This window comes from Aegilops tauschii, chromosome 2 (genome assembly GCF_002575655.3).
Source record: "Aegilops tauschii subsp. strangulata cultivar AL8/78 chromosome 2, Aet v6.0, whole genome shotgun sequence".
Classification (NCBI taxonomy): Eukaryota; Viridiplantae; Streptophyta; class Magnoliopsida; order Poales; family Poaceae; genus Aegilops; species Aegilops tauschii.
Genome location: NC_053036.3, coordinates 354,718,334 through 354,731,955, shown reverse-complemented (window position 1 = coordinate 354,731,955; position 13,622 = coordinate 354,718,334).

Sequence of the window (13,622 nt, the reverse complement as noted above, 5' to 3'; positions counted from 1 at the left end):
AACGGGGAACCACAATGTCATTGGAACGAAGTGGATATTCAAGAACAAGCAAGATGCTCATGGGACCATCATCCGCAACAAGGCACGATTGGTGGCACAAGGCTACTCCCAAGTCGAGGGTATCGTCTACGGTGAAACCTTTGCTCCCGTTGCTCGCCTTGAATCTATTCGTTTGTTGATTGCTTATGCTTCTCATCACAACTTTAAGTTGCAACAAATGGATGTGAAGAGTGCTTTTCTTAATGGACCTATTAATGAGTTGGTGTATGTCAAGCAACCCCCCGGGTTCGAGGATCCCTACTTTCCCGATCATGTGTATCAACTCGATAAGGCATTCTATGGCCTTAAACAAGCCCCACGCGTGTGGTATGACCACCTTACCGAGTTGTTACAAGATCGTGGGTTTGAAGTTGGGCTAATCAACCCCACTCTTTTTACTAAGAAGGTCAAAGGGGAGTTGTTTGTGTGCCAACTATATGTTGATGACATTATCTTTGGTTCCTGTTGGGGATATAACTACTGGAGTCACCCGCCCAGGAGGGGCCGGGTTATGTTCTGACGATCATCACTTGAAGCCCAATATCAAGCTTGAGGATGGCGGTTTAGTAATGGGCCTAAGGCCTAGAGGCGGCTTAAGGCCCGTAGTGATAAACCACCGTTAAGGCATGACTTGTAGTGTAAGGCAAGAATAGTTAAGAGTCCGAGCCGGACACTGTTTATAAGTCGACCGGGACTCTGAGAGCCGCTGGGCGTTAACCTCTCTATATAAAGGGACGACCCAGCGGCGGTTCAGGACAAGTAAGATCAGATCGATAGCCAGGCATAGCGGTTTAGCTCCCTGGTCATCGAAACCCTAAGTAATTCCACCTCAACTGGAGTAGGCTTTTACCTTCACCGTAAGGGGCCGAACCAGTATAATCCTCGTGTCCTTTGTCCCGTTTAACCCCTTTAAGCTTCCTAGTTGCGATGGCTCCACGACTAAGTCCTTGCACGAGGACATCTGCCGTGACTATTCCACGATAGTTGGCGCCCACCGTGGGGCCAGCGCACGGTGGATTTGAGTTCTTGAAGGGCAGCTTCGAAGGGCTCAAGGGATACGCTGTGGGCCGGATGACCAAGAGTCGTCGCGACAAGCTCTACATCGACGACGCAGGCTGGGGCCCCGACGCCGCCTCAATCGAGTACGGGTACCGGGTCCCCTTCGGCGGAATCCATGTTTTCATTGGCAAGATTGGCGAGCCGGGCCCTGAGCCGGACCTCTGTACCGACCTCGTCGAGACGGCTCAGCGTGCGAGACCCGCCCGGACTCTGCCTGCTTTGAAGCGTGCTTTCGTGGGATGCGTCCATGGAGGACTCTCTGAAGGATCTGGATCTGGTGATGAGACGGCCGCCCGCTCTGACGGCGAGTCGTCCACAGATGAGACCAACTCGTTATATCAACTTCAAGATGGCAGGCTCAGGGGTTGTTCCGATGGCGACAGTATTCCGGACCCCTTTGAGCCGCCAAGCCGGGTTGGAATCTTCATGGCCGGCACACAACCTGTTCAAAACCCCGCCGTTGGGGCAGGAGGTGCTAATGGATCTCACAGATAAGATGACGGCCCTGTTAACTGCCACGGTCGTCCCGGCGGATCAAGCTCAACATGATGCAGAAGTGGCACAACTAAAATTGGACATAGCGCAGGCCAAGGAAGACCTGGCAGCGAAAGGAGTTAGGATGGCTGCAGAGCGGGCGGCTCTGGACGCCCAGACTCAGTTTATTCAGGCGCAGTCTTTCCGGCTCACGATGGATCAGAACGCATCCAATGAGGTCATGAGAAGAAGGTATCAGAAGGCTCAATCTCGGCTCCCTCCGGTTTATGATCCTCGCAACCTCTTCAACACACCCGGTGCAGGGCCTAGCAACCCGCCAGAGATAAATCAGATCACGGCACCCGGGGTGGGAACGCTGGTTCAGCCACCAGTGATGGGGCCTCCCCGTGTGAATAGTGCACCGCCTCCATATGTGCCAACACCACCGGGTCATTATTCTAACCCGTTGGAAAACATGATCGCTGCAGCAGCGCGACTGGCGGCTCTTCCGGTTGAGGGTGACTCCCCAACGGCGGTCGAAACCCGCAGGGTCAGAGAACTTCTTCAGACGGCTTTGGCGCAGCAGGAGGCATATTCATATAGCCGGGACAGGATTCATTCGACCCCTCAACAGGCAATTCGTCAAAACCGGAGTCCGAGTTATAGCAGACACATGGCGTCGGCGACCGGCTCAAGCAACGTCCGGCGCCATGACTTTCCTGGGGGGGCATGGCCAGGCACATAATGGAGCCTTTACTGCGGTAGATCAAGACAGAGCGGTCAAGAAGCTGAGCAGGCGGCTCAGATGACGGCTTACCAGCATTTTCCGGTTTACCCGACGGCTTCTATTGAGGCAGGCATGGCTACAAGAGCCGGAGGCGTCCCTTGCCTGGTGTCGGCTCTCCGTAACGAACGTCTACCCAAGGATTTCAAAGGACCTAGGAAGGTACCTAATTACACGGCTGATTTACAGCCCGGAGCATGGGTTGAGAGCTACGAGATGGCTATGGAGTTGCTGGAGGTCAGCAAAGCGGCAATGGCCAAATACTTCACCATGATGTTGGATGGGACTGCCCGCACTTGGTTGAAGGGACTGCCGCCCAATTCCATCGGGTCATGGGCAGAGCTAAAAGCCCGGTTCATCCAAAACTTCAAAGATACATGTAGGCAATCAATGTCAATTGTGGACTTGACTAACTGCAAACAGCAAGAAGGCGAGTCTACAACCCATTGGGTACGCCGGGTCAAAGAGATAATACATTCGTCTGATAAGATGGATGCCGGCTCTGCGGTCTTGATGTTGGAGCAAAATTGTCATTTTGCGCCTCTGAAGATGAAGCTTGGGCGTCTCAAGCGCGATTGCAACGATATGGGTACGCTGATGGCGGCTCTGGTCAAGTACGCCGACTCTGAGAGTACCAAGGATCCCGCGTCTGATGAGGAAAAGACAGGGAAGGGAAAGAAGAATGGCAACGGCAAGGGCCCTCAGCATAACCCGGCGAACCAGGGAAGTAATAAACGTAAGGCCGGTGGCAGTATGGAATTTGTGGCCAACACCAATGCGCAAGGTAACAACCACCGACGTAAGGGGAGACCACCTCCCCGATCCGCTGGATCAGGCCCGACGCTTGAGCAATTGTTGAATGAGCCCTGTCCAAGGCACGGTTCTAGGGAGAAGCCAGCCACTCATCTATGGAAAGACTGTGCAATCATGAAAGCTTTCAAAAATTCCAACACTTTCAATGGCAACAATGGGCAGGGCGGCGGCTCAGGTGGCGGCGGCTTTCATGGCCCGGGCGGCGGTTCAAATTCCAATTTTCAGATTTCAAGGTAATCAAGGGGGGTTCAACCAGCAATCTGGCCAGGGTAATCAGCAGTAGCAGGGGGGATATCAGACCAATCCAAAGCAGCTCAACAATGGACAGTATCATGTGTTTACTACCAGTTTGTGCAAGCGAGACCAGAAGCTTCATAAAAGGGCTGTGAACGCTTTTGAGCCGGCGGTCCCATGTTACTTGTGATGGTCTGAGCAACCTATTGTATGGAGTAGGGAGGATCACCCTCCCCGGGTTGATAATACGGGTCACCTGGCTTTGGTGGTGGCTCCTTAGGTTGGTGGGTATAAATTCACTAAGGTGCTCATGGACGGGGGCAGCAGCATCAACATCCTCTATTACGAGACCTTCCATCGTATGGGATTAACCGATAAAAACCTCAGCCAGTCCAATACAGTTTTCCACGGCGTGGTGCCTGGTAAGTCGGCATATCCAGTTGGTAAGATCGAGCTGGAAGTAGCCTTTGGAGATGAGTACAACTCCAGGGCGAAAAAACTGACTTTTCAGGTGGTCAAGATCAGAAGCCCGTACCATGCTCTATTTGGGCGGCCGGCTTACGCCAAGTTCATGGCACGGCCGTGCTATGTATATTTGCAGCTCAAGATGCCGGGTCACAACGGGACCATTACGGTTCATGGCAGCCGAAAAGTAGCTTTGGAGTGCGAGGAAGGTGACGCTGCTTACGCTGAATCTGTTTGTGCGACAGAGGAGTTGAAGTTTTATAAGGATAATGTTGACCCGGCAGATATGACGTCTCTGAAAAAGCCAACCACGGAGCATGAGCCGGTAATGAAATTTAAGTCGGCCGATGAGACTAAGCTTGTTGACTTTGTTCCAGGTGACTCATCTAAGCAGTTCAGCATCAGCGCCAATCTGGATCCTAAATAGGAAGGCGCGCTCATCGAGTTCATCCGTGAGAACCGGGACATCTTTGCATGGAAACCTTCTGACATGCCGAGTGTACCGAGAGAGCTCGCTAAGCACACTCTTAATAGTGATCCAAAATTTAAGCCAGTCAGGCAATTCCTCCGTCGGTTTAATGAGGAGAGGCGGAAGGCCATTGGTGAGGAAGTAGCTCGGCTCTTGGCGGCCGGTTATTGTGGAAGTCTTTCATCCAGAATGGTTAGCTAACCCGGTGCTCGTACTAAAAAAGAACGGCACCTGGCGTATGTGTGTGGATTATACGGATTTAAACAAGGCTTGTCCGGCTGATCCTTTTGCTCTCCCTCGTATTGATCAAATTACTGATGCTACGGCGGGTTGTGAGCGTTTGAGTTTTTTGGATGCGTACTCTGGTTACCATCAGATCAAAATGGCTGTTAAGGACCAAGAGAAGACGGCATTCATTACTCCCTTTGGAGCTTTCTGTTATGTGTCTATGCCTTTTGGGCTCAAGAGTGCACAGGCGACTTACCAGCGTTGCGTGCAGAATTGTCTTCATAATCAGATTGGGCGCAATGTTCATGCCTATGTGGATGATATTGTGGTCAAATCCAGAGAGAATGAGACCTTGATAGATGATCTGAGAGAGACCTTTGATAATCTCCGGGTCTACAAGATGATGCTTAACCCGGCCAAGTGTGTTTTTGGTGTTCCTGCAGGCAAGCTCTTGGGTTTTCTGGTTTCTCACAGAGGCATCGAAGCTAACCCGGAGAAGATCAAGGCAATCACCTCTCTGGCTAAGCCGGCGTGCATAAATGACGTCCAGCGTCTGGCGGGTTGCATCGCTGCTTTGAGTCGATTTATAAGCCGGTTGGGCGAAAAGGCCATACCACTGTATCAGATGATGAAGAAAACAGATGACTTTGTCTGGAGTGATGCTGCTAATGCTGCTTTTGAGGATTTGAAAACACAGTTAGCTGAGCCGCCAGTCCTTGCTGCTCCTGTCGATAAGGAGCCCTTATTGTTGTATGTAGCCGCTAACACACGAGCCGTCAGTGTGGCTGTCGTGGTGGAGCGCAAGGAGGCGGGTGAGGAACATCCGGTTCAGCGGCCGGTTTACTACGTCAGCGAAGTACTCATTGAGTCCAAGCAACGGTATCCACATTGGCAGAAGCTTGTTTATGGGGTGTTCATGGCAAGCCGGAAGCTTAAGCATTATTTCCAGGGCCACCCCATCATTGTGGTTAGTTCTGCTCCTTTAGGAGATATCATCCAAAACAGAGAAGCCGTCGGAAGAGTTGCTAAGTGGGCCATTGAACTTGGGCCTCATGATTTAAAGTATGTGCCACGCAGTGCTATCAAATCTCAAGCATTGGTAGACTTCATCAACGACTGGACAGAACTGCAGATGCCTGAGGAGAGGCCAGATAATACATACTGGACTATTCACTTCGACGGGTCCAGGCAATTGGAGGGCTCGGGGGCTGGAGTCGTTTTAGCTTCCCCTCGAGGTGACAAATTTCGTTATGTTCTACGGTTGATGTTTCCCTGTACTAACAATGCAGCTGAGTATGAGGCCTTGCTCCATGGTCTTCGGATGGCTAAGGAGATGAGCTTATGTCGGGTGAGATGCTTTGGTGACTCAGATTTGGTGGCTCAACAGGTATCAGGCAAGTGGGATTCCAAGGACCCCCTCATGGCGGCTTATCGCCGTGAAGTTGATGCCCTTGCCGGGCATTTTCAGGGTTATCAAGTGGAGCACATTGACCGCAGAAAGAACGAAGCGGCTGATGCCTTAAGCCGGCTGGGCTCTCAGCGTAAGCCGGTGCCGCCTAATACTTTCTTGGATATTCTGCATAACCCTTCTGTCAAGTTGCCTACAGAGGAAGACTTGGCTGTTCCTGACCCAGAAGCACAGTTGGTGGCGGCTCTTCACGTTATCCCAGATTGGACAGTGCCATACTTGGCTTACATGACCCGGGGAGACTTGCCTGAGGATGAAACTTTGGCCAGACAGATAACCCGACGGTCTAAGTCAATGATAATTATCAATGGCGAGCTGCATCATCGCAGTGTTACTGGGGCTTTTCAGCGTTGTATTTCCCCTGAGGAGGGTCAAGAAATTTTACGAGAGGTTCACGAGGGGGATTGTGGCCATCATGCCGGCTCGAAATCCCTTGTGGCGAAGGCTTTTCGTCATTGTTTTTATTGGCTGACGGCTCACGTTGATGCAGAGGACTTAGTCATTAAATGTGACGGTTGTCAGAAGTTCTCAAGACGTGCTCACGTGCCGGCTCAAGAGTTGAGGATGATTCCAATCACTTGGCCGTTTGCAGTCTGGGGGCTTGATATGGTTGGGCCTTTCAAAAGGTCCAAGGATAAGAAGACCCACCTCTTGGTGGCGGTGGACAAGTTCACAAAGTGGGTTGAGGCAGAGCCAGTTAGTAAGTGTGACGCAGCCACGGCGGTTCAGTTCATGAAAAAGGTGATATTTCGCTTTGGTTTTCCACACAACATTATAACTGACAATGGTACCAATCTGTCTAACGGCGCCATGGAAGAATTTTGCCAACGAGAGCATATTTGGCTTGATGTTTCATCAGTAGCTCACCCTCAATCCAATGGTCAAGCTGAGAGAGCCAATCAGGAAATCTTGAAGGGCATCAAGCCCCGGCTTTTTATCCCTTTGCAACGGATGCCGGGTTGTTGGGTGGAGGAGTTACCCTCTGTGTTATGGAGCATCAATACTACTCCTAACAGGTCTACGGGTTACACGCCTTTCTTCGTGGTCTACGGAGCTGAGGCGGTTCTCCCTAGCGACATCCGTCATGACTCGCCTCGAGTGGCGGCTTATGTCGAGGCGGACAATGAGCAAGCGCGTCAAGATGCTCTTGACTTGTTGGACGAACAACGTGACGTAGCAGCAGCTCACTCAGCGGTTTACCAACAAGACCTGCGCCGCTATCACAGCCGTCGGGTTAAGTCCAAGACCTTTCAGGAAGGTGATTTGGTGCTCCGGCTCATCCAGGATCAAACAGATGCACACAAGCTATCCCCACCTTGGGAAGGGCCCTTTGTGGTCAGCAAGAACTTGCACAACGGGTCATACTACCTCATCGATATTCGAGAGCACAAAGATTCACGTAAGTCGGAGGAGGAGACCCGCCGGCCGTGGAATATAGCTCAGCTTCGGCCTTATTACACCTGAGCCACCGGCTCTCATAATGTATATATTTCTATAGCCATGTATATATTATGATGAATAATAAAGCAGGACCTCTGTCCTTTTTTCCCCTCCAAAGGTAAATGTGTCATTGTTATTTTCATTATGATATCACATGATCACTTGGAGGCTGATCCAGCTTATGATCGTATTCGAATCTAGCTGTTAAATATATGATCACTTGGGGGCTTCCTGTTCAAACATAGGTCGTATCCGAACCAAAGAGAACATAGCTGTCGATACCCACTTGATTGGCATATTGCCGAGCTCACGGGGGAGTTTCTGGATCATATTTGAATCATAGCTCAATCCCCTTTGGGAACCGACGTGGATCGTATTCGAATCAGCGTCGTTAAACAACTCTCAAGATCATTTGGGGGCTTCCTGTTCAAACATAGGTCGTATTCGAACCAAAGAGAACATAGCTGTCGATACCCTCTTGATCGGCAACGCCAAAGCCACTGGGGGCTATATGATCGTATTTGAATCTTAGCTTAACCCCTTTGGGACGGTTCTCTGGTCGTATTCGAATCAGAAGCCTCCAAATTTTTGAAGTCTGTTTGTTGCAAACAAGTTCTTTTGATTATATCTAAAGTGTTCAAGGGTGGTTTCTACTCCACCGGCTTAACTTTGGTCAATAAAGTTGATCGCACATGATAAGCATCATGTTACATAGTGGGTTTTTTACTCATTATTCGGATCACATAAACCGGAGGTGTACTTGAAGGATCACAGGTATGCTGTTATGGTTGTCTCAAGGATATAATGGAGGACCGGTTTGTCATGATTCCGGGTTATATGTAAAGTGTGTGACTCTCCATGCGGTAAGCCGCCAAGGGACTTGTGATTTGTTTTTCTATGCAGGACAATTAAAGACAGCTCTTTAAACATAATGAAAACAGAGGATCAAGCATAACCCGGAAGAATATAAAAGGGCAGCTTAAACAATGTTGAGCGCTACACACGTGCGCGATGGCACGACAAAATTAAGTGTTTGTCCTACTCTATTACATGACTCCCCGAGTCCAAAAGGTGAGGCATCGTCTTTTAAGACATAAACATGAGCCGCCTGCGAGATCAAGGGCGTTGTTGGCCTGAGGTTTCCGGGTCATCCCTCTCCGCTCCTCCGGCTGTTTCCATGACCTGGAAGGTTGATGATTTCTAGTCAATGCCACTCAAGGCTTCAAACTGAGCCTCATCATCAATTAACCCGGCCGGGTCAACTTCAGGCGCGAAGGTATGCTTACGAGTTGGAGGAATCAGGCTGACTGCTTCATAACGTGGTGTTGGGATTCTCTGATTCTCCGCGTCATAGCCCGGTTGATATTTGGTAAGATCTGTGTCATTGCCAATCAAAGTGGCCGCAGGACGTACGCTCTTCACACAAGCGGCGAAGTCCTTCTGGTCAAAGGGGGTGCCGTCTTCCTTCAAGCTGGGATACCCAAGGGCGATGTCGGCCGGGTCTAGCTCCGGTAGAAACGCCTTGGCCCGGCTCAGAGCGGCTATAGCTCCGGCTCTTGCAGAAGCCCGTCTCAACTCTTGGAAGCGTTGAGGAAGTACGGCAAGCCGCCTGAGTACATCCGCCAGGTGAGTGGGAACTTCATTTGACAGAGCCACAATGGCTAAGGCACGTTGTGACCCGGTATAAAGTTGCTCTACCAAGGTATAAACCGCCTTCAATTTTGTCAGCACGTTTTGATTAAGATTGGAGCTCCTGGGGCCTGTATTGCAAAGACAGGTAAGCTGATGACAATTGAGATGCTCTTTGGAAAAGATGTAAACTAGCTAAACACTTATAGAGTAACTTACCAAAGATTGCGGAGACCATCTGAGAAACATGGTGTTTTAAGCCGGATAGCTCGGCGGCTGTTCCAGCAAGGGTGGCCTCCGCTTGTTCGGCCCGGCTGAGCAAAGCCGTCTTTTCATCCGCCCAGGCTTTTCTCTCTGCTTCAAATTTCTTCTTCAGTTTCTCTTGAGCAGATACACTGAATTCAAACTTGGAGTTGGCCTTTTGGGTTTCATTTTCTTGAGTCTTCAGGTGGTTCTTTAAATCAGAGATCTTCGATTCAAATTGCTTGACGGCGGCCTGTATAAATTTTGGGTCACAGTTAGGGTGATTATAATGCAACATTAAGTCCCAAGCACTTTGCAAGCAAAGACACTTGGAACTTGGGGGCTAATGTATGCTGAAGAGCTCTATTTACAGTGGCGGTTCATGCAAATAAGTCCCAAGCACTTTGCAGGCAAAGGTACTTGGCACTTGGGGGCTAATGCATATTGCTGTTCAACTACTTGATTAAAACAAGGTAAGGATCGATTCAGATATGCTGATTAAACCGGACCTTGAGTGCTACCAGGTAAGCCGGTTTTCTTGCAGTGATTACTAAGCCGGTATTAAGTCTACAACATATTTTATCATAAGTAATAGACTTGGGGGCTGGCATGGTAAGTATAACTATGGAGTAAGAAAGAGAGTTATACCTCAGATTTTTTCTGTATTTGTTTCACCATGTCAATCTCCAAATCCCGGCTGTTGTGCACTTGATTTACATAGCCAGAGACAATATCTTCAATGCTTAGATGAGCATAATCAGTGATGTTCAACTTGGCCCGGCGGCGCTCCAGAAGTTCTTCCTTGGCAGAGCACTTGGCCAGCACGGTAGGTCGTCCCGGTTCGACAAACTCAACCGGGTGATCTCAATGTCCGGATTATCTGGATGAGCCAGGCTAGGGATCTCTGGGTTCTCAGAACCTTCCATAGCTTGTTCAATAGTTGGTGCAGCGGTGGCATCAGGAGATGGTACAGCCGGCGACTCATCAGCAGAGGCATTAGGAGCAGCCGTTCTGAGTTCCGGCTCAGCCAGGACCGGTTCTTCGGCCGGCTTATTTTTCTTCGCCCTCTTGCTGGGCTTCACTTGTACACTGCAAGTCAAAGGGTTAGTGCAAAAACATGAGTAAGATAAGCACAAAATCAACTAATCATCATTACCCGGGAGCGGTTTTGAAAGCCGGCAAGTTGGACTGCATTGAGTCGCCGGAGGAAGGCGAAGTTCCCTGGTAGTTTGAGTCAGAAGAATTAAGGGGTTGACGAGTGGCGCCCGCCAAAGGATACAAAGAATATAAGTCGGAGATAACCTCAGTCCGACGCTTCCTTGAGGCTTCGGGTAAGCCGGAGGAGAGGTCTGCATCTTTGCTGGTCCGGGTCTGCCTCCGACTCTCATAAATCTGTCGCTTCAAAAGAAATTGAGGATCCTGATAAGCTAAAGGATGTGAAAATCTTACTTTCCGGGTTACTCTTCGGACTTTCTGTTTCGGCAAAGGCTCAGAGTCGGAGGAAATTATAGTTACCTCTTCATTCACTTCATGACTCGCTCCGGTGTCCTCCTGCTGATAATCCGTGTCAATAAGATGGTTAAAAAAGGAGCCTAAAGAGTCAAGAGCTACCTCTGACTCGGAGGTGTCTTCCAGATGAAGCAGGTCCAAGGCGCTAAGTTTATTCCCCTTCTTACGGGGAGCGGCTTTCCTGGCGGCTTTCTTAACTTTTCTGGCTTTCTTGGCAGCTTCGTGGTCATACTTGACCTTCCAGAATTTATCATTAGCCTGTAAAATACAACAAAGGTTAGTGAGTTAAGACAAAATCGTTAAAATGGAAGGTGAAGTATTCAGGTCAATGGTTTACCGCTGGAGCTGGGTTAGCCTTGCAGAAAGGGCTTAAGCCCACTCTCCCGCAATCTGCCAGGCTCTCATTCAGAAGAGACTTGGTTGTATCATCAATGACGTCCTCAGGTAAGTCGTCTGGACTGTGCCGAAGAGGATCATCCTTCTGGCCCGTGTAATCACACATCAAGCCGGGGCGGCGGCTTAAAGGAATCACCCGCCAGTCAATCCAGACCCGGACCAGATCAATGCCATTTAGGCCGTTCCCCAGGAGAGCTTTGATTTTGTTGATGGTGGGAGTAAGTGGTTGACGTTCAGCTTGAGATAATTTGTCTGGCAATGGGTGATTTGACTCCAGACGCAGGGCGCGAAAGCCGGGCAGAGGGTTTTCATCAGCCGGAGAAGTGTCTTGGCAATAGAACCATGTCTGGTTCCAATCTTTCGGGTGGCTTGGCGGCTCAGCATAAGGGAAGAGACAATCTCTCCGTCGTTGGATTGAGATTCCACCGAGCTCCAAGCTGGGCCCGTTGGCACATTCATTCTGGTGGTTCAAATAAAATAACTCCCTAAAGAGTAGCAAGCTGGGTTCTTCTCCGAGGTACACCTCACAGAACACTTGGAAGTTGCAGATGTTTGACACGGAATTGGGTCCGATGTCTTGAGGTCGCAGATCAAAAAAGTGCAGGACATCTCTGAAGAATTTTGAGCCAGGAGGAGCAAAGCCCCGGTTCATGTGATCAGTAAATATGACAACTTCCCCATCCTTGGGTTGAGGCCTCTCTTCTGACGGGTCAGGAGCACGATAGGACATGACCTCTTTCTTTGGCAGGTAACCCGTTTTCATGAAATCAGCTAAGATGCTGTCAGTGACGTTGGATCTAACCCAGTTGCATGTGATGGGTGCTTTGGGAGCCTTAGGCGGCATTGTGAAAGATGGAAGCCTATGACAAAATAAAATTTCCGGTTCAAATTTAAGCCGGAGGAAAGTTTCAGTTCAGTATTCAAGATGGCGGCTTATGAAAGGGCCTAATGATATATGGCTAATTGTGTCAGGTTATTTAAGCCGCCGTGGATATCATGAGCAATTAAGTTATTTAACTCTATTATGAATGATCCGGAAATTTCACAAAGCATGGCCTCTTTTAAGCCGGCGATATGAGCCGCCATGGCTAACAGATGCAGTTTTTGCCTAAGTGTTGCACAAACAAGTTTCACAGATTGCAGGGATTATTTTGGATCAAACGATCGTCCAGAAAAGAAAAATTTCTAGACCTAAAAATTGGTACAGAGAAGTTCATGAGCTCTAAATGAGGTCTTTTTGCAAGCAAAAGGGATCTGCTAGTATTGAAAATGGGTGTGAAACGACTACCGCCGAAGTTATGCACTACTCTTGGATCAAAGGAGGCCGTTGTTGAAGAACTGCGAAGGAATCGCGAGGAACCACAAAGAACATAGAAGAACTCGCGAACCCTAATGCGGATCTATTATATGGGACGGCGAGGACTTACTGGTGCTGATGAGCAGCGGAGGTGCGCCGCGGTTCTCTGGTCAAGACAGGTCGATGCAGCGGCCTTGGTTGGTGCAGACGGGATGCGCGCCGGCGGTGGCGGAGCTCGGGCTCTGGGGTGTCGAGAGGAGGAAGACGATGGAAAGGGAAGAATGATGAAGACCTAAGGGCCGGGCCTACTTATAAGGGACAGCTGATGAATGGGCGCGAGAAACGAGGAGGCTGAAGACATGGTTATCCAGCTGCGGAGATGCCTCGATTTTTGGGACAGTTATTAAGATAAGGATCCGTTGAGATACGTTGAGCAAAACGTGCATTAATGATGGATGACGTCACGGCGGGTTACCAAGAATCCAGAAGATGACGTCATGGCGGGTTATAGCCTTTGCGCAAACAGAAGCCAGAAGATCTTTCCTTAAGGCATTAAAGATTGACATGAACCGGTTCAAATCAATCTGGGGCCTAATGTTGGGGATATAACTACTGGAGTCACCCGCCCAGGAGGGGCCGGGTTATGTTCTGACGATCATCACTTGAAGCCCAATATCAAGCTTGAGGATGGCGGTTTAGTAATGGGCCTAAGGCCTAGAGGCGGCTTAAGGCCCGTAGTGATAAACCGCCGTTAAGGCATGACTTGTAGTGTAAGGCAAGAATAGTTAAGAGTCCGAGCCGGACACTGTTTATAAGCCGGCTGGGACTCTGAGAGCCGCTGGGCGTTAACCTCTCTATATAAAGGGACGACCCAGCGGCGGTTCAGGACAAGTAAGATCAGATCGATAGCCAGGCATAGCGGTTTAGCTCCCTGGTCATCGAAACCCTAAGTAATTCCACCTCAACTGGAGTAGGCTTTTACCTTCACCGTAAGGGGCCGAACCAGTATAATCCTCGTGTCCTTTGTCCCGTTTAACCCCTTTAAGCTTCCTAGTTGCGATGGCTCCACGACTAA